General features: G+C 42.5%; 2 protein-coding genes across 4 annotated transcripts in view; one reads left to right on the top strand and one right to left on the bottom strand.

Annotated features, from left to right (window-relative positions):
• Window positions 1-25000, bottom strand: part of LOC135107088 (microtubule-associated protein 4-like) — a 493319-nt gene that overhangs the window by 280254 nt on the left and 188065 nt on the right. The gene's annotated exons all lie outside the window — the stretch shown is intronic.
• LOC135107090 (peroxidasin homolog) overlaps window positions 24054-25000 on the top strand; it is a 61430-nt gene continuing 60483 nt past the window's right edge. Inside the window, exon 1 of the mRNA XM_064016754.1 lies at window positions 24054-24520. The gene's annotated coding sequence lies outside the window, so the exon portion shown is untranslated. The remainder of the gene's footprint in view (window positions 24521-25000) is intronic.

The raw sequence follows: 25000 nt of genomic DNA on the forward strand, positions 1-25000 counted from the left end.
CTGGACGAGGATTACTATATACCAGATGGATATTTTTTCATCGGTATATATATATATATATATATATATATATATATATATATATATATATATATATATATATATATATATATATATATATATATATATATATATATATATATATATATATATATATATATATATATATATATATACTTTTTTTTTCCTGCGAGTTTTCCCTTTTTTGTAGTTTACAGATTCAATATTTCTCGTCAAAAATTCATGCAAGGCAGAAATTTCATGATAAATCTGATGCGTGACTCACAGCGCACAGCAACTCAAAACAAAGCAAGAGAAATGAGCCGCGCAAGTAACACGTGCCAATGCAAGCTGGAAGGTGAGCAGAGCCGGGCACCGCGTCACTCAGAGCTTTTAGTCACCGCCACGCAGCACCAGTGTGGCATCAAAACAATGGTTCTTGCACCACTACATTGACGCCAACAACACGATTTACACACCAGCCACAAGGACATTTACAGCATGCTTTCATACTATTCCATAAGGTGTTCAATGGAAATAGGAAATATCTCAATGACCTCCACCACAACGACAATTATTTTCGATATATTTCAGCAGCTCGTGAATGGAAATAAGAAAGACCCCAGGCAGTTTCGCCACAAGAAGACTTATTGGATGTTTCTTGATCTATTTCGGAAACTCTTGAATGGAAAGAAACATAATTCCAGCATTCATCAAGTGGTGAACATTAAATTTTCTTAGGACTCATTCCACCTTCCAGAGAACTAACATTTCAAAACTGCTTCTCCGCCGCTCATGTGAAAATTCAAGGTAATCCTCAGTCCAAGAACCAGAATTGCCCGATTTATAACCGCCAGGATTCCTCGCACTCCCCCATCAACTCTCCACGTCCGCCTCCAGTGTCCTCTCACCCGTAAATGATTTTTCTCACATTTCAGCTCCTCGGGCTATTCATCTCCTGAAGCGCCGCCGTTCAGTTCCCGCACCGCTTTAAAAGGGATAAGTTGTAGCCAAGAACTAACCCAGATTTTCATATATTGTGCTGGAAAGAGGAGCAGCAAGACGCCAACAAAAATTATATTGGCTAAGTAATTTCCTTCTTTTCCTGTTTCCTTTTGGGTGTAAACGGTCTTTTTTTTTTTTTTTTTTTTACTAAATTGCTGCATCTATATATTCAATTAATTTCCCCTGCCAATGACAAACTTCACACGTGCACTTAACCATCCACGTCTTGGTCTGCCCCACCCACATGTAAAAAACAATAAATAAATAAACAAATAAATAATAAAAGTCGAAATACCACTACTGCATCTAAATATTCAAAAGCAAACGCATCAATTCTGCCAGTGTCAAATTTCAATCATTGACTTAACCACCCATCATTTATTTATTTATTTTTTTTTTATCGTCGTTTTTATTGAGTGTCATTACATTACCACTTCAGCTTCCCCTGTCCCTGCTCCCTAAGGCTACATATCTTTCGCGGACTTGGTGGGTCTCCTGCCTCATTTTCATTCAGCCCACACGGATTTCCTTCCATTTCGTGCATCGGCTCTGAATGTGGTCAGGTGACTTCTCTTTTACTGATAGAATTATTATTATTATTTATTTTTTTTTTCACATTCCGTTCACATCTGCGTTTATCAGTTCGTGTTGGACTTTCCTTTCACTTTCTATCTGCTACAATTAATAAACATTTTCTATCAGTAAAAAAACATAAAGGAAGCAACAAGACAGTACACATGTCTCGGTTTCTGCATTATAATGTAAATGTAGGATATGGATTCGCGTGTACGAAAACATAAAACAATAAACAGTACTTTTAAGATTCCCAGTTCAGCCAAAAACAGGAGCTAATTTCACTCCAGGAGAAAAATTATGATGTAGCAACCACTTCTTCGACGCCACGTTGCCTGCTACTACCACGTGGATTAATTTGATGTACATTTTACGAGTCATGTTAACTATGTATGTCTCACTTTCCATGTGCCACATTATCACTGTGTGTATTACTAGAAGCTCGTTTAAATATGAAAGTGAAGAAGCTTTACGATGAAGAGGGAAAACATCTGAAGAGTTTGAACGAAGTATCAATAACATGGGTAAATATTCTCTTTATTTAAAAAAGTCCTCCTGTGAATCTCTAGTAAATACCTCGTCAATCTTTCAGTGCAAACAAAGGTATTCTAAAAGTGCTGCTATAAAATGCAAGGGTGACGAATGGAGCAAGCTTGTGACGCCTTGCCAGTCACAGTAACACAATCAAAACTTCACACACAAATAAAATCCAGTTCTTTCTTGTCCACCTGTGAACTACGAGTGTAGACAGAATATTGCAACTTCCGAACGATTTCAGTCACTTAAGGCAAAAGGCAACAGACCTCAATAGATCAAAAGGTCTGTCTTAATTGTTTCTCTCTCTCTCTCTCTCTCTCTCTCTCTCTCTCTCCTCTCTCTCTCTCTCTCTCTCTCTCTCTCTCTCTCTCTCTCTCTGGCAATCAGTTCCTTCAGAAGAAACAGGTGAAGTAGTATTTGTATTCTGAGTTCAAGACAGACTTGTTATAAACTTGAGTCTTGCCATCGTGAATGTTTCTCCGTCAACGGCAGAGGGTCTTCCCCGCGACACTGTGAGGCGGATAGTGTTGACAAAACCTGCTGGACGCTAATACATCTGACAAACATCGCAACAGCATTTCCTAGTCGAGATCAGACGCTACACGATTCTTCCCGTACGAAAAAATTGATACAGTAACAAACATTCCAGTATTTGCAATGAAAAAGGACTCGTTTGCTTAGTCTTGGTCTTGCCGTGGTAGTTTATCGCTGGTCGAAATAATTCCTAAGGGCGTCCCCAGTACAGCGACCTAACGGGTAGTAAAGATGTGTCTGTCTGTCCATGTGGTACGTTTAGATTTGTCACTAGATTGAATAGCTTCACTTAGGGACAGTTTCTATGAATGGTAAGACTGTTTTTCTGTTCAATTTGTTGCACCAAGGAAAGAAAAATTACATTAGTCTGGATCTCACCTTCACCGCATATTATTCCCTTTACCTTTTCACATACAATCATATTTGCTGTAAACATCACTTTTCAATCCAGATCAAAAGTCTTCCGTCGCCCACCAGCACCACCACCATCACCATCACAGGGAGGCGAAAAGAAACTATTGAAAAGCGCACAGGCTCTGAGACGCATCAGCTAAATGGATATCGAGATTATTTTTTCACTTTTTTTTTCTTCACCTTCTTTGTTTACCATGCAACAGCAGCAGCAGCAGCAGCAGTAGCGAGCGTTTCTGAAATAACCGGAATTAAGGCAGGACCCATTGCACTGATCGGCAGCCCCGCCTCCTGATGGCAGCTTTCCTTCCGCTCCCTGTTAACTCGCCCCCCGTTAAGCTACAAGAAAGGAAAATCAAGAATTGTTATGCAGAGTTCAAAAGGTTCCGGACTGTCTCTGATCCCAAGTGTTGAAGAGGCGGGGCTTCGAGGCCTCGCTTAAAGCTGAGGCTCCACACACTGGCCGCTCCTCCTGCTGCTGCTGCTGCTGCTACTGCTGCTGAGACCTCTCTCCTGACGGGGCGCGCGCTTACACACACACACACACACTCTCTCTCTCTCTCTCTCTCTCTCTCTCTCTCTCTCTCTCTCTCTCTCTCTCTCTCTCTCTCGCTTCCATTCATAAAGTGAAAAAGTGTAATCAGTATCTTTGATTAATAAATGACTAACATATTACAGCTAAAAAAAAAAATCCAGAGAGAGAGAGAGAGAGAGAGAGAGAGAGAGAGAGAGAGAGAGAGAGAGAGAGAGAGAGAGAGAGAGAGAGGGAGAGAGCCTGGGTGATCAAAGGCAAGCGTAACCTAATAAGCGTGGTCAAGTTCACAGAATATCACCTTTGCCAATCAAGAAATACACGTATAGATTATGTTCACGTCAGCATCAGGTGTCTTCCGCTCCAGTGTACAAATAACTGCAGGAGATATACTGATACATGGTACAGGCCAGTCGCTCCCCACTGCCCACGCACGCCTGGATGCACAAAGCATAAACGGACGGAGTGACAGGTAACTATGATCGCTTAGTGTAGGGAAATGTAAAAGATGTGAATTTGTCTGATCATAGTGCTGATATGTGATGAAAGGAAGGCCTATTCATGCATTACTGGGATAATTTTAAGTACTACATACAAGGAAATAAATAAAAAGGCATAATGAATGAGAGTCACATGAAAACTGCACTTTTATGTGACTTTATCTCTTTCCTTAAAATCGCCTGACTTAGAAATCCTAACTTTTCCCATAAACTTGGAATCTTCAGATCCTTCCTTACAGTCGCTGAACTCCCAATCCTAATCTTTTCCCTAATATTCGCAGGTTCCTCGACAACTGACCACGACTGCCTCATCCCTCAGGCCAGAGTGGGACAACTTACCCTTGGGAGGCGCTGGTTAGTCCGTTCTTATTGCATGTGTCACAAGCATCATCCGGAACAGTCCCTGGAAGAGCCTCGTCACCTCCTCCTTTGGGAAATGAGCGGCGGCCAACTGGTCACGCCTCTGGTAGTCAGTGAATCAATCAGATTAGAATGCCGTCTTAGCGCGGGATGAGTCTCTCTCGTGTTCTCGCAAACCTCAGTCTTATTACATCTCCAGATCTCCTTTGAAGAGACGTCAGGAAATTGTTCTTGTAAGGTATCCCGTTTTCATTTTATAGAGACAGAGAAGGGATGGCTATTGTTTTAACGATAATTTTTCATATCCCTTAAGATGTCTCTTTTTTCGTGTTCAAAGAGCTAATAAATCAATCCCCAACTTATTAAACAGATAGGTAAGAATATACAGTGAGAGAGATAAGAGAAATACATAGATTTTGAGCATAAGCTAAGTGAAGCCCCAATTCAAGATACACTATAAGAAATACCTAACCAAAGGGAGGAATAACACACAAGACCACCACAGTACCACTTTGAACTAGCTAGAAGATAAGGCAGCAGGTAAGAAGTATCCGGGATCTTTGGCAGGATACAAGGGAGCTCCGGAAAGATCGTCGACGAGAGGCCTTCGCACAACACTGACCTATACAGCCAACAGCGCCGCCGGGACATGGGTGCATCATGGCGGGTATACAGGAGCAACAGCTGGAAAATTTGAAGCCTCTCCGCCAGGCAGTGCAGCGAGCGATCTACCTACGCCAGAACAACAGAGAACCCCGCCCACACACACACACACACACACACACAGACACACACACACACACACACACACACAGACCAGCACCGCACCAGCTTTCACCCACACTCACATAAGGAACACCGTGAATTTGTGCCATTACTGAATGTAGAATTATTTCAAAATGTAACCTTTATTTAAAAGTGAAAAAAGATTTGTTTTCATTTCAGTAATTATTTAAGTTGCGTTCTTTCGCTGACAGAGAGAGACAAACAGGTAGACACAAATACAGGGAGAAAGACAGACTGATAGACCGAAGCATAAAGACAGGCAAACAGAAACACACAGACAGACAGACAGACAAAGACACACACACACAAAACACGTACACAAACAGACAGATAGAGACGAACAGACACACGCAAGCAGACAAACAAAGAGACCAGCAGATAAACAAACACACGACCAATCATAAAAAAAAAAAAACTCAATCAAACTCACAAATGAAGACAGTCGTACGAGTGTAAACAGAGAGACAGAGAGGCAGAAAGAGACAGAAACACATCCAACAGACAAGCAAACAAACAGACAGATGAAGACATGATATAAACAGACAGAGAGACGGAGGAAAAGTCAGACACACACATCCTGCAGCGGCGCGCACCACGTGTCAGGTTGACGGGTCGACTAACGATTCATGGAACTATTCAAGTTGAGATGAAAATTATAAGCTGACACCATTCATGATTAAAGGTGACAGGTGAGATTCGTGATAATGAGTCCTGCAGTTAATGAACGTGTTGGAGGAAGAGGAAGAGCAGGAGGAGGAGCAGGGACGCCCATCAGCATTCATCTGCGCACTGGTTTGAAAATAATGATGACTAGATTATATAATACACCTACGGTCTCTGAAGGTTAATCATCTCTATCTTCCAGTCGTTATTTCTGCGCTTATTTCGTTTTTGTGTGTGTGTATATGTGTCTATGTGTGACATTACTCGTGTACTCAGTAATCAAGTTCTTAGCGCTTTGTCATCAAGGAGCTTCAAAAGGAGATTAAACAGAATCATGGATAAGGATCATAGGTGGTAGGTATGTTTCATGCAAGGACTGCCACGTGTAGCCCTTATTGCTTCTTGCAGATTCTCTTTCGTGGTAAACCTACATTACATGAAGATGGAGCAAGAACAGAAGAATAACGAAATAAGAAGAAGAATATAAGAAAGAAGAAAAGAGAATAGAGAAAAGAGAAAACACAAGACCAGAGCAGCTGTTTTTGTTTTGAGATGGGATGAGAAGGCCCAAGCAGACATGACCCACATAGCAAAAGGTTATAAACATTAAGGAGACAGTGACCGTAGACGAGGGGATCCTGACAGAGATGAAGATGTCGGCAACCGCAATACCAAATAGAAAAGGCAAGCGACGCTGTGTGCGAGCGAGGGGAAAAGCGAGGTGACTTGTGAGAAGTTACCCATGCCTACATTACACCCCCCTCCACCTCTAACTCTCCCCTCATACCCCAAACTCCGCCCTGATGCCCTGAATGGGTAAAGTTATATATACCGCCACACCTGTGGGCAGGTCATGTACATGAATTGTGTTACTGTATATGTGTGTGAGAATGTATGGGAATTTCGACCTAATCTTGGAAATAACTTTTGAGGGAAAAGTGTATATTAGCTCATGTAATCAAGGGAGAAGTCAGTAGCAGAGGTTGCAGAGGTAGTAGAAAGCTGAGAAGCAGAGAGAGAGAGAGGCCAGAAGTTCCGAGAGCCCCAGCCTGAGTGAGGCCGCGGGCGAGGTGGACGGAATCACGTAAATTAAGTGGAGCTTAATAAGTTGTAATGCAGTCTTGAAATCAATTATTTCATGATTAGGCAGGAGGAGGAGCAATGATAGGATGCTTAGGTTTATTGTTTTGATACATGTACATGTTTATGTTTTGTATTGAATGAGATTGTGCCGTGTTTTGTGTGGGTTTTTCTTACTGAATTTTAATTGAATCAATGTTACGCTGATGTTATAATTATGTATTCCTTTAACTGAGTATGGTTGCCGTAAATTGCTGCGATGCGACTTCATGTGTGTTTCTTAAATCGCCGTAGCTTAAATGCAATGTACTATGCATGTTTTACTGGACTAAGAACGAAGAATTATTGGTGACTGAAATTACGTCGTATATAATTTGTGTATGAAGATTACAGCAGTTCTTGAATATTGATTAAAGATAGAAAATTTGTAATTATTATGCATCGGATGTATTAATATTATTCTTTAAGTAAATTAAGGAAATTTACTTGAGTATTTATATCCAGTAGCTGAAGGAACTGTGCAGTATCTCGGACACGACACCTCTTATCAATTAATATGGTGCTCGTAACTCAAAATATTTCATGAACATTATATTCTGAATGACGAAGTTGTATTTCTTAAAACGAAAGAGAGCAAATGTCACTTTTTCCCTGCACGCATTACCATGTATACACGCTTCGTTATAAGCATTTCGCTGCGCACAGTCCTGCCGGAATATAATCCCCGTAACGACGTATAGGATAACGCAGTCCGATGCGGCACACACATAACAAGATAGTTACATGAATGAGAAGTTTTTTTTAATACATTCACTGCTTGTGCATGGCTTTCTCTGCTCCGGGCGCTGTCGTTTGCCCGACTTCGCCGCCCGCCGCGAGCGCCAAGGTTTCCATTGTGTAACAGCACCAATAATTATAGAAAACAGATAAAAGCTTCACGCCGTCCCCGTGCTTAACAACCCCGCCTTTATTAACGACGTCTGTGCTGCTCGCGGGCCATTATTTACTGCCCTCTCTGAAAAACTAAAGAAAATTTATGAAAATTATACGTACACGCAGACATATGCATAACAGAGAATGTGTATAGAGAATGTGCATTATCAACTGAGATACCATTTTCCTTGCACCGTATTAAGTTCATTTATGTTTTCAAGATTATTATTTTTTTCTGAATAGTTTCCTGCCTTATTACGTCCAAATGAGATGGGCGTGTCCCTCCACGGAACACACGTGCTGCCAAATCATATTTCCAGCGATGTGCTGGCATACGACGCAAAGGACGATATTCTTCAAGGAGCCTCATTCCTGGAAGAGCAGATCTAATAGCATCTCGGTCCTCGTCCTCCAGGAGGTGGAGTGTCTGCCTTCATCAGAAAGCCGGCGGATTCCTCATCGTCGGATGCAAGAAACCAGATTGTCGGGCCAACATTTTCTTGCCTCATCTTACCAGGAAAATACGTATATATCTCTGTCCTCTGTCCACTTCTTTCATTCGTTTCCTTGTTCTTTCTTTCCCTCCGTCGCATTCCTTGTGCCTCATTCGAAAGTTTTCTAGAAGTCTCCTTTCCTGCTTCAGCTCCATCTTTCTCTGTCTCGCCCTTTATATCTCCTGATTGTTTTCATCTCGTAAAAGGTCAAAGGCTAAAGCGAGGCAAGTTCTTGGAAAAGAGAGAAATAAGGCTCCAGTAAAAATAAAAACAAAAACATTTGGTAAGCGCAAACATACCTCGCAAGAGTCCCACCCAACTTTCAAACCCAAGGACAACAACCAATGCTTAATTATACACAAAACTCATGGATTATGAACACGAGAAGAGATTTAATCAATATCTAAGAAGTGCAGAAGGTATGAGGGAATAATCACGGGAAGACATTATAAGTAACACGTCAGGGAAAGGTGACGATTGAACGGAAACTGACCTTAAAATAGGTACTCGATTCATCATTCTTTTTTTACATCAGTGCTTCACCAGAGTCCAAATACCAACCCAGCCACGACTGACCGAGAAAGGAACTCTTCACACCAACAGGGAAAAGAACGAAAACAAGGAAAAAAAGAGGAAGGAATACAAAAAGAGGAGGGGGAAAGAAAGACACACAGCTCTACATCAGCTGGGAAAGAAAAAGGGAGAAAATAAAAGTAAGAAAGAAAGAAACATGTAAACAAAGAAATACACAAGGAAACATCGAACACAACACACAAAAGAAAGATAACATGAGTACAAAGAAAAAGATTGAAAAAAAACTGTATAAATAATAGACTACAAATCGATCACGCAATACATTCAGCTATTATCGTAAAGAATATGACAATTATTATGATCTTGCACGTCTAATACTTGTGTGTGGAGGAACTTAAATGCTGGCGTGCTGTGGTTACTAGTCGCTGATTGGTTGTTTGCCTTTTGGGCCTGGAAAGGCAGACAGTCTCCTAGGCACGTATGCTTCCGTATGCCTTGCGAGCAAAGCGTTTGACTTGTCGGTGACGCTAATGAAAACGCCTTATATGAATATGAATCTCAGAATGTTTTCCGTCATTTCGATATATGTAAAATGCATTAATTCTCTAGTTTTCAAAGTCTACCTATTTACCTATCAATCTGTCTACCTATTTACCTATCAATAAATCTGTGTGTATGACTGACTGAGTGTATATTCAAAGGGTTTTCTCTCCCTTCCTTTTCGTCTAGTTTCCTCGACCTTGCGGTGTCTGGGTCGTGTACGAGGGACGTCCAGTGTCGGACAAGTGTTCTCGTACCCGCCTGTGTTCAGCACCGAGACTGAGTCGAGCCCTGGGAATTACTACAGCACTATTACAGCAGCAGGCGTCAGTGGCTGTAGTGCCAGACACGTAATGCGAACTAGGTTCCTCGCTTCCCCTTTTGCACGCACCAGAGTTATTAAAAGAGAGAGAGAGAGAGAGAGAGAGAGAGAGAGAGAGAGAGAGAGAGAGAGAGAGAGAGAGAGAGAGAGAGAGAGAGAGAGAGAGAGGAATTTAAATGAATGAAATTTATTTGACAACTATAGCGCACCAAAGATAAAAGAAGGGAAGGAGTGGGAGAGTAGAACCTGGAAAAGAGACGGAGGAGGAGGAGAAGGAGGAGGAGTTATGAACAGGCCAGGGGCGAAGCGGAGCGTTTCGAGGGAGCGAGGTATCACCCACTAACAGGTTGTATATTGGTGCAAGTCAGCACCCGTGGAGGCCTTGCTTGAGAGAGAGAGAGAGAGAGAGAGAGAGAGAGAGAGAGAGAGAGAGAGAGAGAGAGAGAGAGAGAGAGAGAGAGAGAGAGAGAGAGAGAGAGAGAGAGTCGTGCACTGTAGCTTTAAGACTTTGGGAGCAGGTAAGAGAGAGGAGTGTGTGTGTGTGTGTGTGTGTGTGTGTGTGTGTGTGTGTGTGTGTGTGTGTAGGGTGGGTGGGTCGGTGTGAGTCTGGTGCCGGAGACTGCTGCACTTCACGCTCAGACTGATGACAGGCGCTAAATTTACAGAGCAGCTTGAGGGTGAAGAAAAAGTTGGCTATGAAGGAGAATTTCCATGGGAGGTTTAACGTCAAAGGAAGGATTCAGTGTTTCTGCGAAGGAAGACTAAGCAAGGAGCCGGTACCTGTGAGAAGCTGCTGCTGGTGGTGGTGGTGGTAGAAGGGAGAGCTGGAAAAAAAAAAAGAACAAACGGAGGAGTGAAGTGCGCAAGGGGAAAACGACACGAATGAATAAAAATAGACGCTAGAAGAAGGGAGGAATAAGAGAAACAGAAGTTGAAATAGTAAATGTCAAATATCTGGTGACAAGAGAGAGAGAAAAATCAAACATAAAAAGGTGAACGTTTAGACGAAGAGAGAAAATAAAAAAAAAAACAACGAGTGAAAAATAATGTCACACCAAAGAGAAAACAGAGCCAAACACACAAAAATGCTTGTTTCACTGTTAACTTGCGCGAAAAAACACAGATAGGGAATAAAATAAAGGTTGAAGGGTCGCCGCAGCAGAACATCCTTTGACCTTCAGAAGCAGCAGTAGTGATCACAGTAATGAACCCCACGTGAAGATTATTCTGCTCGTTACATGATGCCTTCCCTTTATGACTCCTGGGTCCCGCTAACTATGTGTGGATGCGTTCCGAGATTTACCGTCAATTGTAAGACCTTTTGCTCACTCCCTCCCCAGTTTTATCCTCTGCACCGTACTAATGCAGGAGTAACCAAGATATTCACTTTCAGCCTTTTCTCACCTAGCAGATCTTGGCATTCTACGTATCAATGAAGAAATTAACCAATATCTTCACTCTCTCTTCCCTTTCACTGGTAAAATACTAAAATTCTAATGCAGGAATTAACAAATACCTTCACTTTTACATCCTTTACCTTGATAAACATTGCAGTTCTACTGTACTAATGTAGGTGTCAACCAGAATGTTTACTTTTACCCGATATAATTGCTAAATTTTGGAATTATATCGCACTGATGCATGAGTTAGGAAGATCTTTCACTCTTCCATCCGTTTCACTGGCATACCTTGGAATTCTATTGTATTAATGTATACTCGTAAGTTAACCAGAATCTTTATTCCTTCAGACCTTTCACTGGTAAACTTTGGAATTATATCGTATTAATGTAGCTTGGATTAATCAGTATCTTTACTCCTTCCTACAGACTTTTCACTGGTAAACATTGGAATCATTCGTCTGTTTCTGTACGTTTCTTCCTTCCTTTGACTTAAAAACAGTTTCAGGATGTGAGTTTGAAGACGCCTGTGACACTGACCGATCAACCTTTTGGAAACATTTTTCTCTACTAATTTTTTTTAGGGTAATACTTCTCCATATCTCCATATAAGCTAAAAACACGAAAATTTTGCTTGTACGAGAGAGAGAGAGAGAGAGAGAGGCGCCAATATGAAGACTATAGTGATCTCCATCAATAGCGTACCACTCGAAGGGCAAGACAATATTGTGTGGTGCGTCGGTGCGTGCGTGGTGTGCGAGCTTGCGTACGTGTGTGTGTGTGTGTGTGTGTGTGTGTGTGTGTGTGTGTGTGTGTGTGTGTGTGTGTTAGGAGGCTGGGGAAACGCAGGGAGGGAGAGTGAAAGGTAAATAGATAGGAAAACACACATTGCCCACACAGAGCGAACCAGAGAGTGGCAGACAGAGGCGGACTGACTGAATGATTGGCAGACATGCGAATACTGACGGACACAGACCAGCAGGAGAGGGAATCACGGACTGGAATAAATAAAATGAGTGGGAAGTGGGGTGTTGTCATGAACCGTGTTGTACTGAAACTATAAGAGAAACCAGTGTTATTTCAAGCAAGAGAGAAACAAAATCTGCTTAGCTTTGTTAGAAATAAGTGGATGAATTCTCAAAGGTTTCAGTGTCTTATCGTGAGTTCTCCTAACAGGGTCTAGTGAAAATCGTAGTGGTTTTCAAGGATGTTTTCGTTATTATAGTAATAGTTTAACTGACTCTCATAGGTTCATAGGTTTTTAAAGGATATTTCGTTGATTTTAGCCATTATGTAGAAGCTGTGTGGTTTTCAAGGGCGTTTTAATGATTCTAGCGATAGTTTAACATATATTCCTTATCATCAATTAAAAAACAAAGATTCATAAGAACCCGACTAATCATCTCTTTGACCTTGGAGTAAAGTGCTTACGGAACTCAAAAAACGTTTCAGAACACATGCCTAAGTTCATGGGAGACAAAATCTCTCCTGTGTAGACTCATGAGGAAGATATCTAAAAGACATGCTTGCCATCCTAATCCACACACACACACACACACACACACACACACACACACACACACACACACACACACACACACACGCACTGAGAGAAACTGCAGCTACTAATTAACCAGATCGTTTATTTCAATTAACGCTCACTTTGCCAGACTGATAATACGTATGGCCGGATATTTGTTGCTCTATGTCCGCGCTGGCTTGGGAACGTAACTTGCAGCTGTGACCTTGACCTTTGAGAGAGAGAGAGAGAGAGAGAGAGAGAGAGAGAGAGAGAGAGAGAGAGAGAGAGAGAGAGAGAGAGAGAGAGAGAGAGAGAGAGAGAGAGAGTAAAGGCTGATATTATTGAGGGGACTCGAGAGGAACTCATTGTAAAATATGGAGGCAAAGGAAGAATATATGTGTGTATGCGTGTGTGTGTGTGTGTGTGTGTGTGTGTGTGTGTGTGTGTGTGTGTGTGTGTGTCTTCCATTTATACATACATTCACGCGCGGACGGGAGTCGTGGTTCTATTGCACTGGTATTATACCTTGACGACTGTCGACAAACACTCCGACAAAAGGAACCATAGCACGGGGCAGCCTTCACCCCATGACTGAACCGCGAAACTACTGCTCCAACATTTCAGAGAGAGAAGGGAGCAGGGAACAGGGAACTGGGAACGGCGGCGGCGTAAGGCAGGCGAGGGAGGGGTCGGGAGCTTTGGGTGCTTAGGCCAGGGTGGCAGAAGGTCGTGCTTCGCGGTTAGACGAGAAGGGACCTGCTTACGTGTTTTCATAAATGTTCCAGGTCTTCATAATTCTTTAGTGAATTTGATGAATATCCTAGCAGCTCTCTGTTTTCGCCTGCCGCTGCCAGTACCAGTGACGCAGGCTGAGTGAGGTCTGCGCTTTCACCACACAGGGCTCTGTTCTCAAACGCTGTGTTCTCCTGTGGTCTGTTTTCAAAGGCCACAACAATTACTTGTCTGGTTTTCGTGACTTTTTTTCACTCACGATACAGAATACTTGTTAAACTATCACTAGTGTCATGAAAATATCGTTTAAAATCCCTGTAACTCCCACTAAAGTCTGCTAAAGTACTTAGCCTTATCGACATAAGAGGAATGCTCGAGACGGTTCCTGACTCCTCACAATTCTGAGTAAGAAAAAAGTAAGTTATTTTTTACGGTACACGGTTTTCCACACATGCTTCCATTTTTTCTCCCTGCTTGCCGCTAATTGACACTAAAACGAGATGAAGTAAGTATTAAACGCTAAATGAACGGAGATTAATATTACGACAATACTTTATCCGGAAGGTAATGACGATGACGATGATAACGGTGATAATAATGACAATCTTTTCCTAAGTCATAGCACAAAGACAAACAAACCTCTAACACGCACTCTTTCTCCCCTTCCTTCCTCTCAACCATCTCATTTCCCTTCACAATTGCTCGTTAGGTGGTGCTGTACTTCATAACCACTTCTTTCTCTCCTATAACGTACGTACTCCTATTACCTCTGAAACACATCTTTCTCCACAAGCACACACTGCCCCATAAAACCTCCCAGCGCTACACGGAGGAAAAAACGCATAATTTACGCTTTCACTTCTCATTAACACCCCCAGAAGCACCCCCGCACTTTCCTCTGCCTCTTCTTCCACCAGACGCCCAGCACCCCCTTCACTACCTCCTCAGAACCCTCTGCTCCCCACTTATACACTCTTCACCGTGTATATTCAACTTGCCCACTCATCCCTTTCTCCCAGTCTCTCTCTTAAATTCTCCCCCCATCCAACCTCCCTCCCCCACACTGAGAACCCTCCTCACTCACTCCTTCCGCCCTCCAAACGCCCCTCCTCCTTCCTCCCTTATCGCGCCCACCACACACTCGTTGCAGGATTATCGCGTCAGTTGTTGCCTCTTCCTTGGGAAACACACAGGCCCCTCTACAGCCTAGTAACTCATGTACGCCGCGCTGTTTTCTGGAACAATATCTCTTCGCTTAGAAAAGTACGCTAGAATCAATCTTGTCCCTAAATTGAACTAAAATACATAAAAAAAAATCCGCGTCACACAGGCAGACACACGGGCATTCTTGAATATATATAAAATAATAACACAATGCTACTTAGTGTAATAGGTTCAGACACGTATTCCTCTGCTAGTCCATGCGTCTTCTGTTTAATCAGGCCTTGAGGGGAGCTGAGAGCGGGTTTGGTACATGCTTCACCCGCATGTGATTAGTATTACCAAACACCAGACGACCTATCAGGCGAACCCCGCATGCTACAGCCCCGTGGCTTGTGTGCCGAGAGAGAGAGAGAGAGAGAGAGAGAGAGAGAGAGAGAGAGAGAGAGAGAGAGAGAGAGAGAGGATGTTAAAAAGATATATGGCATAGTGTATTATCCCGAAATGTTGATGAATCATAATTAATTTCTCTCTCTCTCTCTCTCTCTCTCTCTCTCTCTCTCTCTCTCTCTCTCTCTCTCTCTCTCTCTCTCTCTCTCTCTCTCTAAGAAAAGAAACCCAAGTGCCTTGTAACCTCCTGGCACGTACGTCACCACAATATGCGAGGCTCTGCGTAGGCATTCATATAACATTCCTTCGTTTCCTCTGCGATGGACACGAGGACTCTTAATTAGGCACGTGGCTGAGTTGGGTTGAGTCGTCAGTAATAAATATGAAGAAAACTTTGCTGCGCGCTGAGTAATATTCTTCATGCTTATATTTTTACGCAGTTTGAGCGAGGTTTTCATGTCAGTGTTAAACCTAGTGTTAAGATCAAGAAAAATGTGAAAAATATTGTAAGAAGTGCAAAATAATAAGGGAAGCTCCACCTGCTGAACTCTGTAACTCCCTGCCTGCTTCTCTGCTTCCTCCTCCCTTTGACTTGAGGTGTTTCAAAAGGGAGGTTTCAAGACACTTCTGAAATGTTAGATGATCCTTTGTACTACACTCCTTGAGGACTGCCACATGTAGGCCTGATGGCTTCTTGCAGCTTTCCTTATTTTCTGCCAAGATTGCTGAAATAGAATTACTACAAGTGGGATTAGCAGTCAAGGGATTAAGAGTTACTGGGTGTTATCTCAAAAGGTGTGCCGAGAGAGCTTCAGCTGTGTGTGTGTGTGTGTGTGTGTGTGTGTGTGTGTGTGTGTGTGTGTGTGTGTGTGTGTGTGTGTGTGTGTGTGTGTGTGTGTGTGTGTGTGTGTGTGTGTGTGTGTATGAGTGTTCAGGAAAGCAAGAAAAGCAATGGAGTGAACTGGTTTCCATGCCTCCCCAGGGAACATCTCCTTGTTTGTGGCCGTGATGTCTGAGAGTATCCGCGAGCTATCCACAAATGCGGTGTCGGAGTTAAGCAGAAGCGTGTTCCTACCTGGACGTCCCTTCTCCTCTTCCTCCTCTTGTCTCTTCTTTCTCTCTTTCCAATACACATACTCGCTCCATCCTACCGCGAGTTCTTTTATTTTATTTTATTTTTTTGTTTTTATGTTTTGTGTGTTGTTTGTCTGTCGTTTTTGTTTGTGATGGTGATGGTGATGGTAGTAGTAGTAGTAGTAGTAGTAGTAGTAGTAGTAGTAGTAGTAGTAGTAGTAGTAGTAGTAGTAGTAGTAGTAGTAATTATGACATACAGCAACAGCAGCAACAAAGGTATGCAACAACAACAACAACAACAACAAGGCTTGTGACGACACGAAATTCTGCCCTCCCCACCACACAAGCGAGGTGACAAAAAAAAAAAAAAGAAGCAAGAAAAAAAGAGAAAGCAAAAGGAAAACAGACAAAATCAGGAGACAGGAGGACTTATTCTGCCTCTTCCTGATTTTGTGGCTATATGAAAACTCTCCAGAAGGGGATTTCTGTCTCTACCCTTGTTTTTTTTTTTTTTTTTCTCTCTCTCACTCTCCTTCTGTCTTTCTTTTTCATACAGCTTTTACGAGGCGCAGAGAACATGGAGATTGTATTCTTAATCCTTACTGTCCCAGGCCTGACGACAACAGCAACAACAACAACAACAACAATAAACCACGACCACCACCACCACCACCACCACCACCACCACCACCACCACCAACAACAACAACAACAACAACAACAACAACACCATACACCAAACGCCACACTCGCTGACACGAGATGGCACTAAATGTAAGATCTCGCAAGACCTTACAAGAAGTCTACCCAACAAGATCTAAAGAAAACAAACTTATCTCCTTCAGACCAGCAAGGAAAAGCAAACTTACTGTACCTCATCGAACCTTTCTCCTCGACAAGCCACGGGCGAGGATGTAATTTCAATAGACAGCTTTCATCAGTAGTGGAGAAAACGTTGGGTGTTGGAAATCACATCCCTTCCCTTCCCTTTCCTTCCTTTCCCAACCCCTCCCCCACCACCACCACCACCACCACCAAGCGAGGTGTCGGCAAAACCCTGTTAATCAAACGCACCGCACCTTCGGGATCTCTGTGCCGGCAGATCTCATCAGGAATACATTCTTCGGACTCGGGAAAACTGCCCTCAATGTCCTGCCCGCTGCGAGGACAGGTTTTAACTTTTCTTTTCTCTCTCTTAAGTTCCTTCCCTGAATCGCTTGCGTCCGTCATGGTTTCGTTTCCACCACTTGGCCTATCTTCTCGCGAGCGACCGGCGGTTTTATACATTTTTCCCCTGCACTAAATTTCGCTTAAGAAACTACGTAGATGGAGAGGAAAAAGACGTTAAACCGATAACGAGGACGAGGCTGAGGACGTGGAAGACGAAGAAGAAGAAGAAGGAGAAAGAAATGAAGCAGGAAAAAGAAAGATAAAGGAAAGAAAGGAATGGATGGATAACAAGTGAAGAAGGAGGAAAGGGAGGTGGAATGACAACGACGCCTACAGAGAAGGTTGTGGCCAGGAATTAGAAGATGAGGGGCGGAGAAAAGGTGGGTGGAGAGGATGATAGAAAGGGATGGCGGAGGAAGACGCCTAGCTGATCCGGGATAATGGAGGACAGGGGGAGGGGACCTTTTGTTAGTTGTGATTAATGGCTCGAGCGGGATTGAAAATGGATCAGCGACCATTTTGGAGTATCAATTTCTACATCCTCGATACGCGTGCTAAGTGCGAGGGAGAAAAGAAACGGATGTGTGAGCAATAAACATCAAAAGCTTTGGGGAGGGAGGGATCATTACACTTTTCCTCGCCTCACTAGGTGTGTGCGCACTAGGCCTGTGTTCTGAATGGCTTTGCTCTCACCAAGACCATTTTCAAAGGCGTCAGAAAAGATTAGCCGGGTTCTCAAGAGTCTTTCTGCTGTTAATAACGTAGAAATCTTGTTAATCTTCACTAGAACCATAAAAAAAAAACAAAGCCGTGCAATTTCAACCAGAGCCGTTTGAAAGTGGTGGAGGTGCGAGGCAGTCACAAGTGTTTGAGCATACTGTCCCAAGAGTCTAAGAATCAATGAAGCGAGCAATGGTGATGTGAACTTTGGAAGACAAACGAAGAAGCTTAGACCCTTCTCATCTTTCCCTTGTGTGGCATGACAGTAGCATAATCACAAACACGTCCACACCACTCGGGAATCTCTATTAGGCGATGGATTAATGAGGCTGCCTGGGAGGATTAGTGTAGCGTCATTGGCGATATGAAACTAATGACAGGGTACGCGACGAGGCGAATAGAGGGAGGGAGTAGCGGGATTAGAGACCACCGGTGGGAGAGGACGAGGCGAGGTGAGGAGGTGTCCTGTCTAGCTTCTTCCCGTCAAAGTCACACCTCGCTACAGAGCTTCCCTCGTAGGGGCGCTAAACCTGAGAGAGGAGAACAGTTCACTGTGAGTATACGCGTACAATGTTTTCTTCCTTTTTTTTTTTATCTATTTTATCAAACAGAGAGACTTGCCGCTTTTCCTTCTCTCTCTCTCTCTCTCTCTCTCTCTCTCTCTCTCTCTCTCTCTCTCTCTCTCTCTCTCTCTCTCTCTCTCTCTCTCTCTCTCCCATATGTTTCAAGCCGCACTGTCACTACAATTTGAAAAAAAGATATATTTCTTCTGTGACTTACCGAAGAGAGAGAGAGAGAGAGAGAGAGAGAGAGAGAGAGAGAGAGAGAGAGAGAGAGTCAGTGAGTACGAATGGAGAGTTCAACTTCATAACGACGTCACCCTAAGGAAATATTAGAATGAATCTATTTGCATGCGGCCACGTCTCTGAGTCACGATATTACTTCCCTCCTGAAATGTGGGATCAAATCACAACTTTCGTACACCCAACATTCGGAAATTTTCAGGAATTTAGCACATTCGATAAGATTACAGATCACCAAAATATCTTTCTCTGTCAATTTTCCTTTTTTACAATATGAGAATATAAGGAAAGCAGCAAAAAGACATTAGAGATATACGTGGCTGTTCCTGTATGAGACATTACTTATTTCCACTTATTTTATCCGTCCATAAAATTCTCTAATATTCTTTTAAAGTTGTGAGATTATTTAAGGAAACAAATTATCACCTTCGAAGAATGAAAGCGTAAGATTTATATGAAAACTACTCTTCCCTATATCACCTACATTATTTTGTTGATGACAGTTCACAGCGTAAATCTGGACTTGCTTTTGCACTGTTTTCTCAAGGGAATGGCACCTTTAGTGAGTCTTTTTTGGTTACAGTTTTGTTGCCCTAGGCCAGACTCCCCTTTACATATGAAGGATGCATGCCTAAGACTCGTATTCTTTAACTTTTGGCGTCTCATCTTGACTACTTTCATGAGTCTGTTGTGGAAACTATCTGCGTTTTCAAGAACGTTTTTAATGATTGTAGTGATATATTATAATCTAACATCAATTCTGAACTATCAATATGAAAAACACCCACGTAATTATTTCCTGTGAGAACAAAGGATTTACGTGTGCGTTAGTTTAGTATAGTTTAGCCAGCAGGCGCTGCCTGGCAACGTGAGTCAGTTTGGTGCGTCGCCGCGCTCTGTGAAGCAATCTTGTATGTGGCCGTGCTTTCTCTGAATTCATTCCACTAGAATAGAACGTACTTTAAGGACTTGTGTGTTTCTGTCACCCAGCAAGTCTGACCAGTCAGTCATACACACAATGCACATTAAGAATTCAGCTCTAAGACTAAGAACATCTACACAACACAACTACTTTCCCGGTATGCAGCGAGTGTCACGGATAACTGTCGTAGGAATGGATGGAACTTGCACTGAACGTTCCATAACAACACAAGTTTGATGTGGCCACGCGGCATTACGACTTTGGGTGAGCTGTGCTGTGTGTGTTCGTGGCCTTGACCCAAATGCAGCATGCATAACATATAAGCAAAAGACAATGGAGATTCATTTATCAGTTCAAGTCTTTTTAATCTTTCTGCGGCCAGGCGAGGCGCGATAAAACCAAGCGCAGTGATGAACAGGGCATAGATAGACATTAGTAAAGTAACATATCATAGTCCCTTCCACTCTGTTCAGCGTGTTTCCTCAATCTGAAGTCCTCGGCTCTGCTAGTAAACTCCTTAATCCTCTCACTGCTACGGCTGTCCTTTGCTGACGTTCAGAGCACTGCAAAAAGTGTTGGCATGGACACACACACAAAGAAAGAGGGACTCACTTCGTCTTGTCTGAGCTGCTGAATAATTCAAGAGACAGAATACAAGAAAAAAATCTAAAAAGTTGGTGATTATAAGTAATGTTCAATTTTGAAAGAGTTAAAATAACATGAATCTGACAAATGTTCTCTATAGCAAAGGAACTAATGTTAAAGCAAAGCACAAAACACAGTGGAAGCGAGTGCAGACAAATACTCAACTCACCACAAGACTAATGAAATGCATTAGCAGTCACCATCATACCAACAGAGAAGCTGAGAGAGAGAGAGAGAGAGAGAGAGAGAGAGAGAGAGAGAGAGAGAGAGAGAGAGAGAGAGAGAGAGAGAGAGATTCTTAATTCATTGGATACATAAGAAAAAGAATATGACTGAAAGAAAGCCAGACCAAAATAACACTACATCGCAAGACAGCAGCTTGGAGAAAAAAAACATCGGATTTTTCTCTTCCTATATTTTTTCCAGCTCCGCCAAGAAAAAAAAATACGAAAGAAATGGTATGAGATTCTGTCCCCGGGCAGAGAAAATCATATTTCTCTCTGGAAGGTTGTGCGCGACTCGGCTCAGTACGGGATGGGACATTTATAGACTAATCAGTCTGGTGGACGAATACAGAAATTGCCTTAACATTATCAGGATTAGTGAAATAGTCTTACTTCATTACATATATAATTACAGCGAGAAGTATAACGATGTAGGATCACTATTACTTTACTTGTTGCTTCTCTCTCTCTCTCTCTCTCTCTCTCTCTCTCTCTCTCTCTCTCTCTCTCTCTCTCTCTCTCTCTCTCTCTCTCTCTCTCTCTCTCTCTCTCTCTAGTTGTTTCCATTTATATGATTTAGCATTGTGTTTCTGCATCGTAGTTGATGTGCAGATGATTTAAACAAAGACGATGTGCGCTAAGTAATCGAGAGAGAGAGAGAGAGAGAGAGAGAGAGAGAGAGAGAGAGAGAGAGAGAGAGAGAGAGAGAGAGAGAGAGAGAGTCAACAGTATGCCAAGGTTGAAGTCCATCTTTGTTTACACTAGTACCCTTATGTATACCTTTACCGCTAACAGACACACACACAAACACACACACACACACACACACACACACACACACTCGCCTCCATTACATTTTCATCCACTTGCCTCTGAATGAATGAAAAATATGATGTTTTTTTTTCTCTCGGTATTATGCAAATGTAGTAAGAGGTATGTTTTACTGCATGCTATTTCAACACTTATCTTAATTTACTTCATCAGGATTTTTTTTATTTTCGTGTTTTTTACTTTTTTTTCATAGTGTTTTTCTCTCTCTCCTCTTAGGTTGCATCGCGGTATTTCATCACAATACGTTTGCATCATATCATAAATGGAGTGGAGTGCGAAAAAGAGGAATATTTATCCCCAAAGAAAGTTTATGTCCAGCAATAAACATCTCTGAGTTCTTTATAAGCTGCATAGCGACATTCATGCCTCGCTTCGACACATAATGTTTCGCGTTTATTCTTTGCTTTATAGAGTTGAAAGTCTTTATGATGTTACGTATGCGAGAATGTGACGGGTAGTGAGTACAGCGTTGCTTCTGTTCCTTAGTAATTCATTCTTTCAATCTAAGAGTACGCAACATTCGTAAAAATGCTCTTCTCTCCTGTACACTTGACATTTTCGTTCCAGCTTCTATCTTACGTAAAAACATGAGAAGACTAGGGAAGTTGCTAGACTCTATCAGCCCTACGCGTGGTACTTCCTTTAGAAAAAATGCCTACCTATATCCACCCATCTGAAGACCACAAGTAAATAAGAAAATATGAACACAAATGAGGCTGCAAGACGTCACCAGGCCAACATGCGGCAGTCCCTGTATAAAACGTGCCTAACTATTCCACCTATCGACTTTTCTATATTTTTCATGTGTAGAAACTGAATAAAAAATACTGACTTTTCTCCAAGGCTGAAAATGTCCCGCTTCTGTTCTTGACAAATTAACTCATGAACTTCTTTATCTGTTCCCTCGCCAGGTGGTGCGGGAGCCCTGCGCTGTGGCTTGAGTGCTCGGGTCGCGGAGAAAAGGTTACGAGTTTCATTCTGGTATACAACATTTTCTCGGTAGGACAGGCAGTGCTCGCTTCGTAATTCCAGCTGGCGACTTCAAGGTGAGTTCAGAACGGGACAAGAAATAACCGGTTCAAGTATGTTCAGGTAAATTTCAAATGGATGAAAAAAGAAGTAGGATGTCAAATAGTGGTATACGACTGGAATGCATGACGTGACGACTCAATACGAAACTTAAAAAGATTACGTGTTTTTTCTCTTTTTTTCTGGATAAGGATATTGCGAATGTAAGCATGACTGTTGTTGTGCCACGTGTATACCTACAGATCACTTGCAGCTTCTCTCACGCTCTCATAACATAAAACTTTCACTGTTACACTACCATAACGCAACCCATCTATCAACTTCTCGCCAATGCTCACTCAGACTTAACAACTACACAAGCCCTCCTGGAAACTCCTGGATCCATTCTTCAGTCTACAGCGAGGGATGAAGGATATGTCAAGTCTTTGGCGACCTTCACTCTTCAACTCTACGATAAGTCTGCCTCCCTGTGTTGGTCCATCTTCCTATGACAAATTCTTCCATTACGTGGTGTCGAGTCACATCAGGAACCAAACTGACAAAGAAGCACAAAGAGGGATTCTACCTGCCTCCGTCCTAAGCCCCTCGCCTCTCTCCATTGCCATACAGAAATATGTAATGTCCTTGAGAGAGAGAGAGAGAGAGAGAGAGAGAGAGAGAGAGAGAGAGAGAGAGAGAGAGAGAGAGAGAGAGAGAGAGAGACATAGACAGCCAAATTCTCTCTCTCTCTCTCTCTCTCTCTCTCTCTCTCTCTCTCTCTCTCTCTCTCTCTCTCTCTCTCTCTCTCTCTCTCTCTCTCACCTACACCAAGAGTTGAATCTTCCCATTGTATGTACACCAGTTCGGAAAATAACAAGACGCAATCATAACGAATACTCCCATTAAAAAGACAAAAAAAAAATAAACATATGCAGTCTTCACCGATTTTCTCTGATATGTTTCTATGCATGTGCTGTTCGATCCGCTTAAGGGAAGCAAGCATTTCTGCACGAGCTCCAGGAAATTGTCGATGGAACAATCCTCTTTTCTTACATAATGGCCCAAACTATGCAACACAATATTTTTTTTGACAAATAGCGGAAATGGCATGCATCGAACAATTGTTTGTGTTTACAGAGAGAGAGAGAGAGAGAGAGAGAGAGAGAGAGAGAGAGAGAGAGAGAGAGAGAGAGAGAGAGCTAGTCGTATCTTACTTCTAATGGGATTTATGAAACAATGAGTGCGGCTCACCAACAAGCCACACCACTGACATACACTGATGTTTTCCCATTCATCGCAACAAAAGTTCAAATACATCGTACAATCTTGTGATGCAAATCTACTGATGAAAAAAAAAATAGGAACACAATATAAATCACACAGGTAAAGGTATTTTTAAAAACTCTCTCTCTCTCTCTCTCTCTCTCTCTCTCTCTCTCTCTCTCTCTCTCTCTCTCTCTCTCTCTCTCTCTCAGTTGAATACTGAATACATTCTCCACTATGCTGAGTCTTTGGCCTGTCGAGACAAATACTGTCAATGAATTGGCAAGGGTCGTTGGGTTTTCTTTCCTTAAAAGAGGGGGCGGGGGCGCAGGCGGCTCCCTAATTCAGCCAGTATCCTGAGAGGCGGGGCGACGGCCGTCAGTTACCCACGGCATCTCATCTAGGGAAGACACGCACCGCGCGCCACGGGTACTCCTCTCCAGGATCCAGTCGGGGCTGGAACGGCGTCGCTTCTCTCGCGCGAGGGAGACACAGGCAGTGAGCGGTGCTGGCTGCTGTGCTTCTGTTAACAGTGCATTCAGGAATTGTTCTAAGAAGTTCAGTGCGTGTGATAAAAACTTGTTAGACCCAAACGTTGAGAGCCATGACGGATTTCAGGAATTGATCAGTTTCAGGCCCGACACTTGATAATGTTTGATGTACTTGAAGGAAAATAAAAAAAAAAAAAAAAAAAAAAAACAAGTGAGTGCAGAAACGACAAAAAAAAAAAAATACATGGATAAATAAAGCGAGCACACTACTTAGTTAGGGACTCACTGAAAAAGATAAAAAGTACAGGAGTTGATGATGAATAAGCAAAGAATCTACTGAAGTCTGAGCAGCAAGAACTTCATGTAAGTAGCTGGGTGAGATGATGTAACACTCAACTTTGTGCATGTAAGCAGTGACGATCGGCGGCGCGGAATCCAAGTAGCAATGAGAATATTGTGGTAATCATGACGTGTGTGTGTGTGTGTGTGTGTGTGTGTGTGTGTGTGTGTGTGTGTGTGTGTGTGTGTGTGTGTGTGTGTGTGTGTGTGTGTGTGTGTGTGTGTGTGTGTGTGTGCATGGGCGCGTTTTACTTACACAAATGGAGGGACCCTTACACTAGAAATAAAAGGAGAGTAAATTTCTGTTATGCGTCGCTCCGTAAAAATTAAGAGGAAGCAAAGATAATGGTTTTCTGCACAACAGGCGCGTGAAAATTTTGGAACACGGCCGAGGAGCGAAGGAGGAAAATTTACTCCATATTATTTTCTTCCTACCTCCAGTGGTTTTAACGTCACTAATATCATTCCTTCCTTATACTTAAGCACTTCACCTCCTCAACACGA

Source organism: Scylla paramamosain, chromosome 14, assembly GCF_035594125.1.
Source record: "Scylla paramamosain isolate STU-SP2022 chromosome 14, ASM3559412v1, whole genome shotgun sequence".
Taxonomy (NCBI): Eukaryota; Metazoa; Arthropoda; class Malacostraca; order Decapoda; family Portunidae; genus Scylla; species Scylla paramamosain.